Source organism: Schistocerca gregaria, chromosome 8 (assembly GCF_023897955.1).
Source record: "Schistocerca gregaria isolate iqSchGreg1 chromosome 8, iqSchGreg1.2, whole genome shotgun sequence".
Taxonomy (NCBI): domain Eukaryota; kingdom Metazoa; phylum Arthropoda; class Insecta; order Orthoptera; family Acrididae; genus Schistocerca; species Schistocerca gregaria.
Window position 1 is genome coordinate 131,657,574 of NC_064927.1, and position 22,648 is coordinate 131,680,221.

Sequence of the window (22,648 nt, forward strand, 5' to 3'; positions counted from 1 at the left end):
TTCTCTGCTGGATAAGGTTGACTCAACTTCAAACACCCTGGGTTCGGTCGTCGGCTACAGCCCCTCGATCCGACGTTGCCTGCACGCCACCAGTGGTCCCGGCCTGCTCACGTGCTGAGAACCTCCTCGCTTTTCCGTCCGAATCTGAACTACCTGACACACATGACGACCCGGCAATACAAGCGGTTGCACCAAAGATAGTACCACAGTACTGGCTATCGATAACCGCTGCTGCTTCCACTCGCGGACAAGCAATACTAGCAAACTCAATTGCGCCGTGAACACAAGAAGGAAACGAGACACCAATACCGCTATTACAAGACGCCAAGTTACGAACGGCAAGAATGCGAGTCGCACATGGCTCAACTGTTTTATGCATGTAGAAGATTTTAGAGTGCTCATAGTTACCCAGTCCAATTTCTATCAACTACGGCCACAACATGACTCATCCAATAAGCAGTGGCATACAAAACACTCGTTCGACCACGATGAGAAAATCAAAGAAATTGGAGTCCATGCTGAGGCTTAGCGTCAGTCATGAATGGTACAAGTAGAGCCATATTAGAAGTATCATCCGCTACACACCTTAAGGTGGATTTTGGTGTATAGGTATAGGTACAGATTTAGATTTTGTGATCACTCTGTATGTAAAGGTATCGATTCACACTTGTCTGAGCTGTAGACACACCGGGGGTTCCCTCTGAAAAATACTTGGCGAATTTCCTTCACCATGCTCCGCTTATTCAAGCTTGGGCTCCTTCCTTGTGGACCGTTTGGTGACAAAACATTAATTTGTCATTTTTGAGAACATTTCTCTTGGAGGAGAGAGGCATTTTGTTTTTAACATAAACAGTGACAACGGCAAGAACGTAGGTTAGCGTTTCCTGTCCCTGTTTTAGACCTCATACCTTGATGGTAGGCGGTGGTGGTGAACGGAGCAGATGTATTTGGGAATGAAGCCCCATGCTTCTTGAAACAGCGTAGGGGAACGGTGCGGGATACTAGGCAAGGTCCTCGTGGAGGTGGTTTGCCATTGCCTTCCTTCAGCCGTAATGGCGATGAATGTTGATGATGAAGACAATACAACACCCAGTCATCTCGAGACAGGTAAAAATCAGTGACCCCGCCTGGAATCGAACCTGGGACCCCGAGCTTCGGAAGCGATAACTCAACTGCGCCCAGAACCCCTGAAGATAGACGTTGACTGTGGATATTGTATCACAGATACAGTCAATTTGACTGTTTAGAGATGTCACTAAACCCACAAAAAGATGTAAACAACCATGCATGAGCAGCGCCCATTGAGCGGAGGGGGTCGAACAGCCTATCAGGTCCTGTCATTCCAAAACGGTCCATGTTGTCTGTAGTTCAACCATGCCTAGACGGTCAATACCGCGGTACAGTCGATTCCGCATTGTTAGTCTGTGCCAGGTATGGCTCTCAACAATTGAACTGTCCAGGCATCTTGGAGTGAACTGGGCTGAAGACGAACTGGCCGCATGATTGACTGCTTACGCCTTATCAACAGGTACGACGTTCTACCTACAGTTGATAACACTGTTGAACCAGGGACCGACTGTCCTGCCCAGTCTGGTCTAGTGCTTGTCACTGGGAGCTCCAGCATTAGGCGGGTAAAGGAGCCACTCGAGGAAATAGCAGGCAGGGCTGGAAAGAATGTCACTGTGCAATCCGTTATGTTTGGCAAGTGATCTCATCCGAGGCGTGCTGGGGATCATCGAGAGCACTGGGTTCAACAGGCTGCAAATTGTGTCACATGTCGGTACGAATTATGCCTGCCGCCAGTGTCTCCAGGTACCTTTAGTTCCTACAGGCGGTTGACTGATCTCATGAAAGTATCTCCCACTGCCTGCGAGGTGCAGGCTGTTTGTAGCATTATATCCAGGGTCTGCCGCGGTCATCTGGTTTGCAGCAGAATGGAAGGTCGAAGCCAGAGGTGTAAACCAGAGGCTCAATGGATTCTGTGACGATATTGGAAGTGAATTTCTCGACTTTCGCTATTGAGTGGAGAGTTGTAGGGTTCCCCTTAATAAGTAAGACTTGCGCTACGTACAGGATTCCACTGCAAGGCTAGTGTAGTAAAATTTGGCGTGTACATGGGGTTCTTCAGGTTGGGGGAACCCCCTCTTCCCTCAGATCGGAGATGATTTTCCTTTCGAAATCGAACATACACCTGACACATTTCCCTCGGAGAATGCTCATTCCTGCAGATCAGAAATATAATATCTCTGTCGGTCTGTCACGGCTATTGGAGATCGTCTGACAAGCAGACTTCAATGTCAATAAACTTCACCATCAGGCGTATACTGTACTTCACAGAAAAGGTTAATGTGGTATTAGTAAAGTGCAGGAGCATCTATAGTAAGGTTATAATATCCAGTGGCGTTATAATGCCCAGGTAGATTATGAACAGAAAGTTGCGTGAAACAAGAAGTGAATAACAATGAAATCTTAAATTTAGATTGAAATATTGGTCGTAAGTGTAATATCGTCGCCAATGGTGGCGGCATTTATTCGATATCTAGCGAGGTTTAGACGGATTCCAAATTTTAATTACTCAGGGTAAAATAACCATGAATATTGGGTCAAAAATGATAATCGTATGCCTTTGTAGATCAACTGACGCAGACCCCTTCAGAGGGAACTGCAGCATATTGTGAATAAGTTTCCTGACCATGGTGTTGTAATAGGGAGTCATTTAAACTTGAAAGTTACACATTGGTAGAATCATGCCGTCAAAACTGGCTCAAGAGAATAGTTTAATAGCAGTGTTAGAAACTACTACATAAACAAGGAGAGCTTCATCACACATTAAAGAGAAATCAAAACTTAGCTAACAAAAGCTGAACGAAGCATAAGTAGCGTAAAGAGAACAATGAGAAAATTCAATGACTGTGTAAGTTAAATTTTGTCAACCGATGTGATTAGAAACCCTTCGTTTTAGGTTGTACACAAGCGCCCTGCCAAATTTTACCCGAATCGGTGTGCCGTGTCAAAGGCCTTCCCCTTGTCAGTGACCATACTAGCAGGGAAACGGAAAATCACAAAGGAAGCCGAAATACTGAATTTGGTCTTTCAAAATTGCTTTACCTCGTAAGGTCGTAATAGGATCTTCCCTTTCAGTCATCGTAAGAACTTCGAAACGCCAGATAATCAGTTAGCCCATCGCTGGATAGAAAAGCACCAAGGCCAGATGATATACCTGTAAGATTCTACAAAGACTGTGCGAAACAACTTGCTCCCCCTGTAGCAGCAGTTTATAGTGGTTCACTGGAGCAGCGCAGGATGCCAGCCACGGGAGAACAGCGCAGATCGTTCCCATTTTCAAGAATGATCGCAGGACAGATGCACATAATTATAGGCTTATATCATTGACGTCAGTCTGTTGTCGAATTAGGGAACATGTTTTACGCTTATGTATTACGACGAAATTGGAGAAGGAAAAACTCTTCTATTAAAATCTACATGATTTCGGAGATGGAGATCTTGCAAAACTCTTCTGTGTGAATACACAGCGCTATAGACATTGGCGCTCTGGTTGATGCTATGTTTCTAGACTTCTGGAAGACACTTTATACTAACCGGTATTGATGATTAGTGAAAAAAGAGCAGATGAAACATGGCGCTCTTAACGGAACAAAATCGAGAGATGTAGAGGCAATTTTTGGAGTACGCTAAGAGACTGTGATAAGACTGTTACTTTCTACAGTCTATGTAAATCATCTCACAAAAAGTATCGAAATCTCTTTAAGTACATCCACAGGCGATGTTGTCTATAAGAACCTAGCAATGCCGGAAGACAGTAACGATATGGAGAAGACTGAAGAATGATGCAGGGACTGGCAGTTGAAACTTCACATACATAGGAAAAGAGATCCACTGTTTTACAATTACACTACTGATGACAAATTGCTGCCGTAAAGTATTTTGGAATATCTATCCGGAGCGACCTCAAGCGGTTGTTGTTGTGGTCTTCAGTCCTGAGACTGGTTTGATGCAGCTCTCCATGCTAATCTATCCTGTGCAAGCTCCTTCATCTTCCAGTACCTACTGCAGCCTACATCCTTCTGAATCTGCTTAGTGTATTCATCTCTTCGTCTCCTTCTACGATTTTTACCCTCTACGCTGCCCTCCAATGCTAAATTTGTGATCCCTTGATGCCTCAGGTCATGTCCTAACAACCGATCCCTTCTTCTAGTCAAGTTGTGACACAAACGTCTCTTCTCCCTAACCCTATTCAATACCTCCTCATTAGTTACGTGATCTACCCACCTAATCTTCAACATTCTTCTGTAGCGCCACATTTCTAAAGCTTCTATTCACTTCTTGTCCAAACTATTTATTGTCAATGTTTCACTTCCATACATGGCTACACTCCATGCAAATACTTTCAGAAACGACTTCCTGGCATTTAAATATATACTCGATGTTAACAAATTTTTCTTCTTCAGAAACGTTTTCCTTGCCACTGCCAGTCTACATTCTTTATCCTCTCTACTTCGACCATCATCAGTTATTTTGCTCCCCAAATAGCAAAACTCCTTTAGTACTTTAAGTGTCTCATTTCCTAATCTAATTCCCTCAGCATCACCCGACTTAATTCGACTACATTCCATTATCCTCGTTTTACTTTTGTTGGTGTTCATCTTATACCCTCCTTTCAAGACACTGTCCATTCCGTTCAACTGCTCTTCCAAGTCCTTTGTTGTCTCTCAAGCGGTATGACTACATAAAACAAATAGTACAATAAGTCGATGCCAGACTGAGATTCATTGGAAGCCATTTAAGGAAATGCAATTCATCTAATAAGGAAGCGGCTTACAAAATGCTTGTTCGACATATTTTGTGAGTCCAGCCTACCCAAGAAATGGTAGAAGATCTAACGAAAAGTAGGGTGTTTCGTCACTGGATCGTTTAGTCAGCGTGAGAGCAGTACAGAAATTCTGAGCGAACCCCAGTAGCAGACGCTATAAGAAATGCGTTGTAAAACACGCAGAGATTTACAATTGAAATTTGGAGAGAGCTCTTCCGTGAAGAGCCGGACAACATAATACGAGGGTTATTCGGAAAATAAAGAACGATCGGTCGCGAAATAGAAACCACAGCGAAAATCCGATGAAGTTTTGCTTAGGTGTGTTGGACAGTATATCTGTTATTCCCTTCGATGGCGTTACGTCGTTCTTTTTAGTTCTGAGCACACAGGGATCACATAAAGGTACCTGGAACAATACTGTCTCTCGCCAAATACGAGGGCCCGGCGAGAAATTACGCCTGTAGCTATGCAGACAATTCTCAGCCGCACTCTGCAGGGCAATGAAGATGCTCCTGCATCGTTTTCTATTGGAAATGTTTGATTACACACAATACAGCCCGTAACTGTCTCCCTCTGAGTTTCATCTCTGCTGACATGAACCGCTGGCTATGAAGACAATATTTTGGCACTGACAACGAGCTGTAGGCCAGTGAAGAGAATTGGTGGACAGCACTGGCGGATGCCTTCTATAACGAGGGTATTGGAAATTTGGTGCAAGGCTACGACAGATGTCTAAATCGGATCGGCGACTATGGAGATAAGTAGCTGGAAGTTGAAGCTAACTGTTGCAAATAAAACACTTTTGATTTTCACTGTGGTTTCCACTTCGTAACCTATCGTTCCTTACTTTCCGAATAGCCCTCGCACCTTCTCCCACGTATCTCTCGCGGAATAACCACGACGAGAAAATTCGAGAAATCGACAATTATTTTTTCCAAGAGCCATTCGCGATTGTAAGAAGGAAGGGGGATTAGTTAGTGGAACCAGAAGTAGCCTCCGCCACACACTGTCAGTTGGCTTGCCGAGTATGATGTAGATGTAGGTCATTACTTCCTGAGTTACTGCCATCATCATGATTTGTAGTAGTAGTTGATCTTGTTGTTGTGTAGAGCAGCAACTGGTTGCTTGCGTCCCGGCTGCAGAAAAATATGGATTGAGGTCACGAAAAAAAGTGACGGGCTGATTGCCCATAATTATATGGTGATAGCTGCGAGTGGGTTCCATTCGCTGCCATGTGGGTATATCGTGCGTGACTTGCGTTATCTTTCCAGGAATATTTCTGAGTAAAAAAAATGTTACGAACTGAGTCCTTCAGGCCATGTTTTTCGTACCCTTGCGAGTAACAAAAATGCAGTAACGGCATAATACTGAATACCAAATTCCGCAGTAAATATGCATTAAGGAACTCGCATGTTTTCTCTTTTTACACGGACCTAGTTTCATTTTGTCGTTTTTTTTCTTTCCCATATGTGCTACCAGTCGCTTCTGCCCTCCGTGGATGCTGTTTCAAAACGTTTCTAAGAAACTTTGTAAGCTCTTATTGCTTTCCTGACTTCTGCCGTGTTTAAAAAAAATAACGAATTATTTAATTAATTCCTAGGTAGGAGGGTGTCTTGTAGTAACTTCACTGCTGTTCTCGTGTTAATACTAATTTTCACGTTGAGGGAGCCGTCGTTGTGAGTTTCGGGTTGTGAGGATAGCAAGCAGCAGCTAGGCATGAATACTATGAGGGTTTTTCTGTCGGAATAGGAGGTGGGATGGACTCTTCATAGAGAGAAAGCCTATGTCTGACATTTTGGGATTTGCGGCTCTGAAATTTCTAGGGTAGAAAGGCTGACGCAACTACAGCAGATGGTATAGTTGCATGAATCCGTTAAAAGCTACACACGGTGCGTGTTTGCAGTTATTGCAATGGAAATACCAGACCTTTTGTCAGATAACACAGGTAACGCCAGTCTGAATCAAAAATACTCCAAGTACGCAAGTATCGTAGGTCAGGTCTTGTGTAGGAATGACGGGGTCGGAAGATCTAACGAAACCATAGGGTATTTTTTGATTAACTGACTAGAATCTAAATTGGGGCAGTAGGCAAATTCCTGCACAACACTGTTTTCGCCGAAGACGGCTTCACTAAGGACTACCTAGACCGGATATTTGATCACATGATAGGAATTTGGTTGAAAGAGCACATTGATTCTAAAGACGCTGTTCACGTATCGGTCAGCTCTTACGTGCAATAGAATAAAGGACAACTCCCAATGTAACCGAGAACTGGGAAAAAGGAAAATAGAAAGAAGATTTCAATAAACGAAATAATTCTAACAATCGTGGGTCGCGAGTATTTGCTCGCAGCCCGGCTGGACAGTTCGTACAGTCTGGTATGTCCACAATATAACTACGTACGATCTCTCAGTCGGTCTCACTGCGTAATTCACTTAAACTTACGTCAGCGTTGATACAGCATGTCCCGCTAGGTTGTAACATTTAACATATTTCGCGGAATAATCTACACTATGTGATCAAAAGTATCCGGACACCAACAAAAACATATGTTTCTCATATTTGGTGCATTGTGCTGCCAACTGCTGCCAGGTATTCCAAATCAGCGACTTCAGTAGTCATTAGACATAGTGAAAGAGTAGGATGGGGCGCTTCACGCAGCACACGGAATTCGAACGTGCTCAGGTGATTGAGTGTCACTTATGTCATACGTCTGTACGCGAGATTTCCACACCCCTAAACATCCCTAAGTCCACTGTTTCCGATGTGATAGTGAGGTGGAAACGTGAAGGGACACATACAGCACAAAAGCATACAAGCCGACCTCGGCTGTTGACTGAAAGAGACCGCCGGCAGTTGAAGAGGGTCGTAATGTGTAATAGGCAGACATCTGTCTAGACCGTCACACAGGAATTCCAAATTGCATCAGGGTCCACTGCAAGTACTACGACAGTTAGGGTGGAGGTGAGAAACCGAGAGGCACCCATCAGCCACACATCACGCCGGTAAATGCCAAACGGCGCCTAGCTTGGTGTAAGGAATGTAAACATTGGATGATTTAAGTGTAGAAAATCACTGTGTGGAGCACAACATACTATGGTAGTGACTCATGGACTGTGGTAAAACCGAAAGAGAATCGAAACATTTGAGATGTGGTGCTACAGAAGAATGTTGAAAAGTAGTTGGAATGTTCTGCGCAGAATCGGAGAAGAAAGGAGTACATGGAAAACAGTAAAAAGAAGGACGCAGACTTCGACAGAACGCCCTCTCACAGCATGTGGCAAGGGCGATGCAGCAGCGACGAGACGGGTAGCAGACCTTGAGGTCGCTATTACCGAGGAATGCTACCTCCACCCGCTTACAAAGTGGCACGCTCCCCAATTAGTGCGACCTACGTCCCAGTTGGCGTAGCACGACTGCTCGTGGATGGAGCCAGCGGCATGGACGACTGCTGGGGTGCTTGCAGGAGACGCCAGCCTATAGTGGCGGATATCGTCCCTGTGACGGCAGTTGGCGCGAGTTGCCCACACCAGTATGGAGGTGTGAGTGGCTTTACTGGCCTCCAGGGCAGGAGCGTAGTCACTGCTGGATTGAGTTGTCCAGGGGGGGAGGGAGGGAGGAGAGGGTAGCCCACCAGTGGAGAAGCACAAAGTCCAGTATGCAGGGTTTCTCTCTGAAAGATGTGGCCCAACTTGTGGCAGCTACGTACTGCCCCATATTACTGGGTCGCCTGGCGTAGCCCTCTCTTCGCACTAGTTGGACTGCTGATCTTTCTGCAAAATTTTACAAATTATACTGGCTCGCGGCCTACTTGTTGTGTCGACAGGGTGTTCCCAGTCACGTTCGGCACAACAAATCCGTGGCTTGGCATTGTGGAAACGGTTCGGTTCGTCCTGCAAGATCTGTGCAGTACCGCTGCATTGGAATACTGCGGTGTTGACCTAGTGCACCTCTTGATGTAATACACTGGCCGCTGAGAGGCGTGCAGGAAGAGTCAGTGCGGTACTGGCAGGTATCGAAAGGGATGTAGCGCCATACCAACTCCAATGACGTGGCCAGCTGGGATGGATTTCTCGGCTGAGGACCCATGGCGTAAGGGAACGATCAACGTGGTCATACAGATACTCGATTTTTAATAAGGCCAACGCCAAACAGCGTGCTATTTGAGAAATTATTTTATTTTGACAACCACTTAGGGCAGCTCATCAAGCCTTCCTCAGGTCTCTTATGCACTTCATGTATAGACATTAAAAACATTTGGTTTCAATCCTGGAAGTCCTGTGGTCAGGGTAGTACGTTAAACTCATCTGGTGTTTCTCAGAACCACGTACGCACCCTTCGAGCTTTGAAACACGTTGCGTTGTAGTGCTGGTAGATGACATCGTTCTGCGGCAAAGCAAATTGCATGCAGGACTGGCCATAGACGCCAAGGACAGAGCCATACTAGTGTTGATCGATTGCGCCTTCCACAACGGTGAGATCACCCAGAGAATGCTACGAAACATTCCGCACACCATAACGCTCCCTCCTCTGGCATGGCGCTTTTGATTTCAGACTTTTGACGCTGTACAACAACCATCTATCCGATGGAGCAAAAACGTGGTTCACCTGAAATCGCCTAGGCCCATTCAGTGGACGTCCATCTGTGGTACTTGCGTGTACATTCCAGCCTTTGTTGCTGATGAACAGCAGTTAGCATGCGTGCATGAACAAGCTGATGCGGTGGACCATTCGTCGCTACGTTCGCTGGACGGTCATTAAGGAGACACTGTTGGTAGCCCCTTTTCATATGGGCGGTGGCGGTCAGTTACTTCTCAAAAGCTGCACGTCTAGGTGACTGTACACATCTCGGCAGCTGTCGTTCATTTATGGCTCGTGGTGCTCACAATATCCGCAGCGCCGTTTCTGGATGGCCGTGCACAGTATAACGGGATTTTATCCATGGCGGCAAGTCAACAGTCTACAAACTTAGCCATTTTGTAACTGTTTGCAACTTTGACCCGAAAGTCAATGATCATGCTCTTTTGGATGTCAGATAAATAGAACCATTTCAAGTTTACTACAACGAATGCACAGGTTTTCCACATTCCCCCGACACGCTTTATATACTCTCCACGGCTAATGCTACCAACTGCCGTCTGTGAGTGCTTATTGTATGTTGACGTTGTAATGGTACTTGAATTACGGCACCTCACCTCAACCTCTCGATACCAGCAATATTCTACTGTGTTTCTGTAAAATAGTTAACAAATTTCTGTGACAACATTCAGATTTGATTTCATTAATGTAGAGGTACTTCGATACATCGTTATGTACATATTGCAATGATATTATTCTTATGTGTATTGTTTCTTTTGTCACTATGATCTTTGACGAACTTGTAACTCTGATTTTTGGGCACGTAGGCGGTTATTGGAGAGTCAAGCTTTGGTCGTCATGTTAAAAAGACGCAAATTGTAGTCAGTTTATGAAATGTGAACTTTAACAGTGAGGCAGATATTTTCAAGTATGTTTTATATTGTGAAGTGATGTTTTGGAACGAGTTACGTGATATTGCAATAAAAGTAATAAAAAAGAAGTCTAACTTAAAGCCGGCCGCGGTGGTCTCGCGGTTCTAGGCGCGCAGTCCGGAACATGATACTGCTACGATCGCAGGTTCGAATCCTGCTCGGGCAGGGATGTGTGTGATGTCCTTAGGTTAGTTAGGTTTAAGTAGTTCTAAGTTCTAGGGGACTGATGACCATAGCAGTTGATACCCATAGTGCTCAGAGACATTTTTTTTTGTAACTTAAATTCGGAGTGCTGATTACTTTTTTACATCACCATTGTCCTAACTTGCAAAAGTTTAATCTTCGAGAATGGTTTGTGAAACGCATCTATAAAACTTTTGAATATCGCAGAATGACACCTAGGCCTCTTTGCATCCGTGCTTGGAATCATCACTACCTAGATTTCCGACGATCGAGCCATGAGTTCACAACGAGACCAGCGTGGGAAACACGAAAAGATGAGTGCCTAGTTTACCAATTATTTCAAGAAATTACTTTATTAACGGTGCTCTAATGACACCTGCCACATAATATAACTTTGTTGCTGCCAGGAAATGCAATATTTAGCAGCGTGAGCAACACTACAATCATAATTAATTTTTGACCTTTGTTGTGGTAGGGTTGTTAGAACGTCCAACAAAGTCTATGGTCACATTAACGTTACTGGACCATATATAAAGAGCGCTGTTGCAGCAACTGCCCTGCTGACACCTTAGCGCCCGCCCGGTGACTTACGCAGCTATTGCTGAGCTGTTAGTTTCAGTGGTAACACCTTAAAAATGACGGTGACACTACGTTAGAGAGGGAGTACAAGTTCGGCTTGTTTGCTATAATGATGGGGTGGGAAACTGGCCGCTCCTTTTCCGAAGAACTATCTCGGCATTTTCCTGGAAAACTGAGGAAAACAGAAATCAGGATGGCCAGACATGGATTTCAGCCACACTCCTCTCTAATGCGTGTGTGTCACATCACAGTACGAAACGATTTTTTGTGTGTAAAAGTTTTGAGAAACAGCTTTCGGTTCAGGCCAACTCACACGGAGTTTCCGTTGAGCAAGGTGCAAATATTTCTATAAGCAATGGAAAATATTCCAGGTATGAGTCGCGGCCTGGCAAAAAGTCTTAATCTTCCAGGAAGACTGAATATTGGAAATTTATTCTGGAAAAAAATCCCTAGGCTGTGGCAGACTGTGTCGCCGTAATACCCTCTCTCCCAGCTTGGCATGCAGGAGATCTTCCGTGATGTTTTTTTTAAAACAGGAGATCAAGTACTGGTGGAAGAAAAGCCGTAAGGAGCGGTCCTGTCATGCCTGGGTAACTGAGTCGCTGAGTGCTTGTCCGCCATATGGAAAGCGCGAGCGCTGATCCGGAACATGGTTTTAATCTTCAAAGATGTTTAATTTTGAAAGAATAATGGACGCCCTCTTTCGCGAGGAACAAAATAGTTTTACAAAAGAACTATCATGCAGTCAGAATATTACAGTATTGCCATAAGATAACATTATCTACAAATACTATTGCATTTTTAGGGCATGAAAAACCCTTTGAAAGTGTCAAAGTTGTATTTTCTGGAATGTAATGGAAACAAAAGATAACTCTAAACATTTAATACAAGTGATAAAAAGTATCTATTTAAATAACGAAATTCTATTTAATACAGGGAAAGAGATTACAAGGCTATTAGCAGTTAATGGAGTATGACAAGGCTATGTATGTATGACAAGGTGATCTCTCATCTACTATATTTAACATACACTACTGACCATTAAAATTGCTACAGAAAGAAGAAATGCAGATGATAAACGGTTATTCATTGGACAAATATATTATACTAGAACTGACATGTGATTACATTTTAACGCATTGTGGGTGCATAGATCCTGAGAAATCAGTACGCAGAACAACTACCTCTGGCTGTAATGACGGCCTTGATACGCCTGAACATTAAGTCAAACAGAGCTTGGATGGCGTGTACAGGTACACCTGCCCATGCAGCTTCAACATGATACCGCAGTTCATCGAGTGTAGTGACTGGCGTATTGTGGCGAGGCAGTTGCTCGGACACCATAGACCAGACGTTTTCAATTGGCGAGAGATCTGGAGAATGTGCTGGCCAGGGCAGCAGTCGAACATTTTCTCTATCCAGAAAGGCCAGTATAGGACTTGCAACATGAGGCCATGCATTATCCTGCTGAAATGTAGGGTTTCACTGGTATCAAATGAAGGGTAGAGCCACGGGTCGTAAAACCTCTGAAATGTAACGTCCACTGTTCAAAGTGTCGTCAATGCGAACAAGAAGTGATCGAGACGTGTAACCAATGGCACACCATACCATCACGCCGGGTGATACACCAGTATGGCGCTACCGGATACACGCTTGCAATGTGCGTTCACCGTGATGTCGCCAAACATGGATCAGACCATCATGATGCTGTAAACAGAACCTGGATTCATCCGAAAAGATGACCCAGGTTCGTCGTTGAGTACACCATCGCAGGCCCTCCTCTCTGTGATGCAGCGTCAAGGGTAACCGCAGCCATGGTCTCCGAGCTGATAGTCCATGCTGCTGCAAACGACGTCGAACTGCTTGTGCAGATGGTTGTAGTCTTGCAAACTTCCCCTTCTGTTGACTCATGGATCGAGACGTGGCTCCACGATCCGTTACAGCCATCTCTACTGCTAGTGATACGAGGCCGTTGGGGTCCAGTACGGAGTTCTGTATTACCCTCCTGAACCCACCGATTCCATATTCTGCTAACAGTCATTGCATCTTGACCAACACGAGCAGTAATGTCGCGATACGATAAACCGCAATGGCGATATGCTACAATCGGACCTTTATCAAAGTCGGAAACGTGATGGTACACATTTCTCCTCATTACACGAGGCATCACAGCAACGTTTCACCAAGCAACGCCGGTCAACTGTTGTTTGTGTATGAGAAATCGGGTGGAAACTCTCCTCATGCCAGCACGTTGTAGGTTCCGCCACCGGCGCCAACCTTGTGTGAATGCTGTGAAAAGCTAATGATTGGCATATCACAGCATCTTCTTCCTATCGGTTAAATTTCGCGTCTGTAGCACGTCATTTTCGTGGTGTAGCAATTTTAATGGCTAGTAGTGTATATGGTGATCAGTTAGATCAGTAAGTTTACCTGCCTAACAGCCGGTAAGTTCACGTTTGGCACGGATAACAGCGACGTCACGTTGTAGCATGGAAGCAATGAGGCTCTGGTAGGTCCCTGGAGCGAGTCGGCATAACACCTGCAGATACAAGTCACCAAATTCCCCTAAGACCAGAGGAGGCGGCGATAAGCTTTGACGCAACATTCCATCACATCCCAGATGTGTTCGATTGGGTTCAGATCTGGCGAGTGGGAGGGGGAGCAGCACATAAATTCGAAATTCACCACTGTGTTCCCTGAATTACTCCAGCACACTCACAGCTTTGTGACATGGTGCATTATCTTGTTGAAAAATGCCACAGCCACAAGAAAACATGATCGTGAAGAAGGGGTGTATGTGGTCTGCAACCAGTGTACGATACTCCTTGCCCTCCATGGTTCCTTGGATGAGCACCACTGGATCCATGGATGCCCACATGAATGTCCCCCCAGAGAATAATGGAGCCGCCGCCAGCTCGTCTCCAATCCCACAGTACAGGTATCAAGCAGTTGTTCTCCTGGAATACGACATATTTGTGCCCTTCCATCGGAATGATGAAGAAAGCATCTGGATTCATTAGACCATGCAGTGCTCTTTCACTGCGCCACCGACCACTGCCGATGGTCATGTGCTCATTTCAGTCGTAGTTGCTGATGTTGATGTGTTAACATTGTCACATGCATGGATCATCGGTTGCAGTGACCATCGTTAAGAGTGTTCTGCCCAGCATTTAAGTCTGACGTTAGTTACACCACAGATCGCCGCCTGTCCTTTTTTACCAGTCTGCTCAGCTTACGGCATCTGACGTCTGTAGTCAGGGATGCCCGCCCCACCCCACGACATTTGGACTTTGTTTCACCTTGGTTTCGCCACGTGTTGAAGAGACTCACTACAGCACTCCTCCGACAGATCGTTCAGTTTCCGAAATGCCGTAATAATCTGCCCTCGGTAAAATTTTTACAGGGCCGGCCGCGGTGGTCTCGCGGTTCTAGGCGCGCAGTCTGGAACCGTGCGACTGCTACGGTCGCAGGTTCGAATCCTGCCTCGGGCATGGATGTGTGTGATGTCCTTAGGTTCGTTAGGTTTAAGTAGTTCTAAGTTCTAGGGGACTGATGACCACAGCAGTTGAGTCCCATAGTGCTCAGAGCCATTTGAACCAAACTTTTACAGATCGCTCGCCTTCCAAATTCTACGACTAACCGCAAACTCACTGATACCACATGCACAGTGCGTGTGTCTGACTGGCAGTCATTACTCACCAGATGACGCTGCGATCGCCTGGATGGGATAACCTCCGACCTTCTATTTATATAATATTCTGGCTTATCAGGGTGTATTAACGACATTCTTAGACAATGGAAACGATTACTTAATCCATGAATAAAATTTTGTCCCTTGAAACACATAGTTAATACTGTACTCTTTGCTGACGAGCAGAGAATTAAAAAAAAAGACTGATGATGATTTACAGTTTCCGCTAAACCGTTGGACTTTGTAGGCAAACTCTATAATTTGAAAAAATAAAAAGATAAAACCTAAGTTATAGCCACCAGAATGTGAAAACAATACCTCAAGTAAGTTAAACAGATTGGGAATATTATGTGGGACCACACAGAGAACATTAGTCAGCAAAACCAGGAAAGACACAAAGAAAAAGTAACGGCGACGCTTATGCTCATACATGAAAGTATGACCTGGACAATAACTAAGAAAGCTCAAAGAATGATACAGTCAGCTGAAATTAAATAGTTACGGAAAGAGATCCTGTAAGGAACTGTGAAGTAAAGAAAGAATAAATTGTGGGATATCAGAATGGGAGAAGTGTCTTGCAAGAATGGAGACGAAAAGAATAGTCACACTTCTAACATTCTCTAAACCCAAGGGATACAGGAAGATCAAGGAAGAGATTCCTTTTGTAAAGGCGGATTAGGCTATAAGCCTACTCTTTGAAGTGAAGAAGAAAAAGAAATAAGTAGTTTCTATTGGCGGCCGTAACCGACTGTGCTTAAGGGCCTTCCGATAAATCATCTCAATTTTTTACAGATGATGCTGTCGATTACCATCGAGTAACTTCGTCGGATAAAGGTTGATGTGTGTGTGCTGCGATCAGTTTGTATGCTCCTTTTTTCTTTTCATCAGGCATTTGACTGGTTTGATACGCCTAGCCACACTGCTACTTTCAGTCCACGTTCTCAGTAATTTGTCGGACGAATTCTAACATCTGTCTCCCTCCACAGATTTTATCCTCTAGTACCATTATCCTCTAGTACCAAAGAAGCTATTTCTTAATAGATGTTCTGTCGAAGTCTGCGCCCTTCTTTTTACTCTTTCCCATGTACTCCTTTCTTCTCCGATTCTGCGCAGAACATTCCAACTACTTTTCAACATTCTTCTGTAGCACCACATCTCAAATGTTTCGAATCTATTTCGGTTTCCCCACAGTCCATGTGTCACTACCATAGTATGTTGTGCTCCAAACGTATATTCTCAGAAATTTCTCGACGTTATCGAATGCTTTTCCACGTCGACAACTCTTATGAATGTGTCTTCATTTTTCTTCAGTTTTGTTTCCATTATTAACCCATGATTAACCGCAATGTTTGAACTGCCTCTCTGGTGCCTTTCCCTTTCCTAAAGCCAAACTGATCGTCATCTAACACATTCTCAGTTTTATGTTCTGTTCTTCTACTGATCTTGGATGCATGAGCTGTTAAGCTGACTGTGCGATTATTCTTGCACTTGTTGGCCCTTGCTATCTTCGGAATATTTTTGCTGACGTTTTTCCTGCAGTCACTTGGTATGTCGCCAGTCTGGTACATTCTACGCGCGAACGTGAATAGCTGTTTTGTTGCCATTTCCCCCAAATTCTGTAAATTGTTACCTATCCCTTTTGCCATATTTAAAGTCTTCCCACGCTCTTTTAAATTCTGATTCTAATACTGGATGCGCAATGTCATCTATATCGACTCCTGTTTCTTTTTCTTTTGATATGGGTGCACAGTGCTCTTTTCGAGAGCGAGTGATATCCCTGGGATGACATAAGGTTTCCACCATCGGTGGGAAATAACATTTGTTTATGAGCAGAATCTTGGCAGGAGCTATTACTAACGGGTCCTGGAAATGGACAATGGAAAAGTTTCAATTTGTACCTCAGACCAAGTGACGGAAAGGCATAATCGTTAATGTATTTTCGAGGAACGTTCTATGGAGCACACAAAAGAAGCGGCCGGCAACCTTCGGGAGGGTATGTCTCGAGTGGGAAACCCTGTAGGGTGGCGCAGAGGGTGCAAAGTTTTGCGTGTGTGGAGGTGGAAGAGAGTGATCATCAGTGATCAGTAAAGTTGTTCTGCTGAGGAGTTGGCAGGTGCGTTTCCCATATGCGGGGGTGAAGGCCCGAACAGTTTTCTGGCAGCATCGGTTTGATTCATTGAACGAGCTCTTGTCCAGTGAGCAGCGGCCTCTTATCAGATGTGATGACATCGGCTAGCTGGAGGCCACTGTTTGATAACGGCGATGTGGACATGACGAGGTCTCGTAGATGACCTTAAATTCCGTCTACAATAGCGGAATCTTAACGTCTGGCGTTTTTGTACGTTTCCTTTTTTACGGTGTAAGCGGCAAGAGACGCTAGGAACCAGTTCGGGCGGTATCGTGACTGTTCGTGTTGCTCGTTTTGCAGTCTGTCGGCTCTGAGTTCTGGACGTACTAAGAGATCTACATGGCATTTTTTAGTGAGTGTCGAGTGCCTTAAACCTGTCTCGCGGGTCGAAGCGAGGTTGGTAACCTTTACTTATGACCAAGTGCATTAGTGAAACAGTGCTGACCGCAGATACGGGTTTCCCTTCAAATAAGCAGATCAGTAACTCGCGTTGCATGTCTCCCGCGCACCATACCTCTAAAGCCTTTGGCACACGGGAGGAGACAGCTAACCTTGAAATGGCGCTCTCTGAGAATTGTAACGCCACTTCCAACTATTTCACGCTGATGAGCCATTTCGCCATGTGAAAAACAAACTAAGTCCTGCGATATTTTGGCAACATGCCACCTAAAGCAGAATCAATAGCAAGCAAGAACGTTCGCAACGTCACAAGCAGAAAGCAAGACTCCACACTGTATTTGGAAGCTCATATTCAGTTGTTTTTATTACACCACACCTTATGAATATACAGTGTTTCTAAGAAAGCTCAATCGTTATTGGTACGATTTGTTGTTATAAATTGACGTGATACGTCATGATGGTGGCTAAAGAATTTTTGTATTTAGTTTTTTTGCGTTATAACTCGCGTGTTGTGAGAGTTAGTCGTTTTCAGGCAAGAGGACCCAATGAAAATTCACGAAAACCTGTCTTCTTGTCAGGTACGAGATCGTTAGAAGCAGAGTTTCAACGTGACGTTCATTCCCCAACAGGAGGATGGACTGATAGAGGTTTCGTGTCCGGATGTGTATAACTTTTTTTTTTCGCCTTACTATTTTCTGAAAGGTTCTGGGACTTTCCTATCAAATTAGTAGAAATAATTTTTGCAATATTTGATGTTACGTAAATATACCTGCGCTCTCTGTCAGGGATGAGTTTCTTCGATTTGGTGAAATTTATAAGCTGATATTCTTACAGAGTGGAGGTAGGTCTTTCATTTTTCTCTTATTTCACATTCACGAATACTAAAGTTATATTTATGTATACCACAGAGAGAACAACGCGAGAGAGGAGATGTGCGTTTCAGTGGAGCTAACGTAGGATTTCTACGCACGTACAGTTCCATGAAGAAACTGTATGGTTTGCCAGTGAAAGCTGTCAAATACTTCGTGACGTTGGATATCCCATCCGCTTGCACATCAACGTTAGCTGCCTAGTCCCGTGTGCGGACAGCGTGAGTAAGTCTGAATTCTGGGCGTGATCGCGTTGTAGAATTCGCGCCACACCACGTAAGCCCCGAGGACGGAAGTTTCCACCCTGATAGGTGCTCTGAGGCTAATTCAGCTCTCAAATTTTTGAGTTGAGGTTGGTCATCTGCAGAATTTAGAAGACTTACGCAGGGTGTCCCGAAACTGTTCGTTCAAATTAATGCAGGAGACAGCGAACATTAAAACAAATATATTTAGTTGTGGCACACATGGACCCCGGTGTGAGTTTCTGATGTTAGGGAAGATTTTAACAGAATATAACTGCAGCAGTGCCATTCACAGCAAGAGCTCGAATGCGCGACCATTGCCTGTATGCAATCAGTACATAGTTGGATCGTTGATTGTCGTGTCAGTTGGAAGATTTTTGGCATGTCTGCAATGATACCAGCAGCGACTGCAGTTCTAGAGACGATGTTCTTCTGTTTGCACACCTGTTTCGTACACAAGCTGCTACATATACCCCCCGCCCCGGAGGAAGAAATCGAGAAACATGAGGTCACGTGAGATGGGTGGCCAAGCCATCGATTCCCAAAGATGGCTCTCAGATGATTCCTCAAATCATTGCTAAAATGGGCTGGCTCCCCCACCGTGCTGAGAGCACATCTTTAGTGTAACGATCAGAGGTACATCCTGCAGCAGTTCTGTCAACTATTGTTCCATAACGAAGAGACATGTGCTTCCGTTGAGGCGGAATGGTAAAATATATGGTCCAATCAAACTATCAGTCAGATGCTGGCCCACACATTATCGCTGTTGATGAGCACATGGTCGAGTATGCCTAACCGTGCGAATGTGGGTATTGAAACACCATTCACGGGTTAGCAAAGCCTCGTCGATTTACAGGACTTCGGATGCAGGTCAGTCTGTTGTAAAAAACATTGTCCTAACTGCATGCATTGGGGTAAATCTTCAGGTGCTACTGTTGACATGCTAAAGATGGAAAGAGTGAAGCTGCTGGCAATGTAACACATTCCACACAGGGCAACGTCTGACGCTTAGGAGATGTACAATACACCGTGTGCGACTCGTTGGAGTGTCTGAAATATGTCGCAGAATCCGTCTTCCTCTATGGGAGTTCGCACTATTCGATTCCCAGTTGCATCGTGAATACTTGGGTGGAAAGTAACTGCTTCAAAAAAAGAAGACTTCCGAATGTTTGGTGTTATAGAATCAATCGATTGGAAAAGTACTGTCAGTATCACTGCAATTGCGTTCATAGACCCATTACCAGATGCTTATAAGCCGTTTAGGCACACATACCCTGCTCCATCTCAACTGTTGCTGTCACGATGTAGTAATGTTTTCCACTTGAATCGGTGTGCTGACAGGGGAGTCACTATTTTGGTCAAGAAGCGGTGACGCTTGTGAGTCAATTGGTGTTTTTCCAAGAAGACAACAAAGCCACCCATCAATACATAAAACACTTTTCCCAGTCAGCAACACACTGACAACAACTTACGTCAGAACCTCTAACGAAATGTTCCAGAACATTACATGTTGACATCAAAGTCATATATTCCTTATCGAAATATATTGGTATTTATGATCTCTACTTCTTTTATTAATTTGAGGGAATAGTTTCCGAACACTATGTATAAATGCGTAAGCTTCCGCGGCCAATGTCAAGAGTATCAAAAGTATTGTGTGTATATTGCCACGGCAATTTAGAAAACACTTCAGTTAGTAAAATGTACAGACGATTCAGCACAATTGTAGCGACCTCCCTCTGGTAAAAGACTACCTAACGATGCACTTACTGTTTTAACCCAGTGATTCTTGGTTTCATCTTCAGTCTCCTCTTGTTATTATTTGTTGTTGACCCACATCTACATATAAGTATAATAACATGATAAATTTGTAAAAACTCTGCGTCTGTCTGTTGGTTTTGACCACGTTAACTCCATAATTACTAGAATTATCATGGCATTTTCCTAGATACCTGAGCATAGTTTGGGGATAATAAACAGATTACATACTTTTTTCTCCATCTACCTCGTTTTCATTTAAATGTTCCTTTACTGTATTTTTTAGTATAAAGCTATGTTAGCGTTACAGATACTGAGAGGCTATATTGTGCCATTTGTTATATTTTGTTGTCCGTTGTAAGCACACATTGCATCTTCTTTATTGGATATTTTTATTTTAAGAACGATATTTTTAATTATTGTTCACGCCCTAATAAGCTGTATTCAGGCTACAAAGAATCATATTCTTTTACCAGAGTGATTGACAGTCTCTATGTTGATTAAATTGTTATTAAAATTGAATACATATCTGCACAATCTCCGTCCCCGACTCTGCTCCACTGAAATCCCACGCACCGCACCATCTGCTTAATTTACTGGTTTATTTCAAGTACATCTAGATGAACACTACGCAAATCACTCCTAAGTGCCTGGCAAAGGGTTCGTCGAATCAACACGTTTACAATAATTCTCTGTTATTCGAATCTCGAGCAATGCGCACGAAAAACGAACACTTTTATCGTTCCTTGCAAGTTGCGGTTTCGCTTATTTCATTATGGTGATCGTTTCTCCCTATGTAGATTGGCATCAACAAAACATTTTCGCATTCGGATGAGAAAGTTGGTAATTGAAATTTCGAGAGAATCTTACGCCGCAGCCGAAAACGCCTTTATTTTAATGACACCCACCCCAAATTCTATATCATTTCAGCGGCTCTCACTCTCCTATTTCACAATAAGACGAAACGTGCTGTCTCAATTTAAATTTTCTCGATGTACTCTGTCTGCCCTATATGGTAAAGATCCCACATATCGCAGCAGTATTCCAAAAGAGGACGCTGAAGCGTAATGTAGGCAGTGTCTTTAGTAGATCTGTTGCTTCTTCTAAGTTTTCAGCCAAAAAAACGCAGTCTTTGTTTTGCCTTCCCCACAGTATTTTCTGTGTGTTCTTCCGAGGCATTTAGTTGAATTTACGGCCATTAGATTTGACAGATTTATAGTGTAACCTAAGTTCAACAATTCCTTTTAGCAGTCATGTGGATGGCCTCACACTTGTCATTATTTGAGGTCAATTTCCAATTTTTGCACCATACAGCTATCTTTTCTAAATCGTCTTATAATTTGTTTTGATCTTCTTATGACTTTCCTAGATGGCAAACGGCAGCATTATCAGCAAAATACCTAAGACAACTCCACAGATTGTCTCATAAATCATTTATATTAATAAGGAACAGCAGGGAGCCTATAACACTACCTTGGGGAACACCAGAAATCACTTCTCTTTTCTCAATGACTTTCCGTCAATTACTACGAACTGTGACCTCTGTGACAGGAAATCACGAATCTAGCCACATAACGGAGATGATACTCAATAATCACGCAATTACACTACAAGTCGCTTGTGTGGTACAGTGTCAAAAGCCTTCTGTAAATCTATAAAAACGAAACCAATTTGAAATCCCTTGTCAATAACGCTGAACACTCCCTGTGTGTAAAGAGTTAGTTGTGTTTCACAGGAACGACATTTTCTAAATCCATGTTGACTACATGTCAGTAGACCGTGCGGACATAATATATGTTCCAAAATCTTTCTGCATATCGACGTCAATGATATGGGCCTGTAATTTAGTGGGTTACTCCTATTACCTTTCTTGAATATTGGTGTGACTTGTACAACTTGCCGGTCCTTGGGTACGGACCTTTCGTTTAGCGAAATGCCACCGGTTCACTGTTACAGTACACCATTCATCCCTCCATGATTTGATTATTACGTTGTTAACGCGAACCATTAACATACTTTTTGTAGTAGGTCCAGAGGCTATTGAACTCCACAAAACTCCGCTTTCGCTCTTATCGTCCGTGGTTTGTACACCTGTTGGGCATCAGCTCTCAGCTTCACATATTACCGAACTATTTACGAGAAAATCAGAGCAGCCTTCTGAGATTGTGCGGAGATGGTGCTGCCGATTACTGTCTAGTGAAGTCGCCAGAAGATGAGATATCAGTAAGATATACACACGATATCATATCGGTAAGGAATGTGGCAACTGATAGCGGAATATAAAAAACTGTGAGGCCCTTCCCATCATTAGTTAAAAAAAGAGTTCCTTTAAATTTCTGTTTCACAATAAATCATAAAAGTATGAGCATTGTCGATTCAGCTAAATAACTGACGACTACTATTACAAACAACTTGAAGTGAAAGATACGTGCAGAAGATGTGCGATGGGGTACCAGGG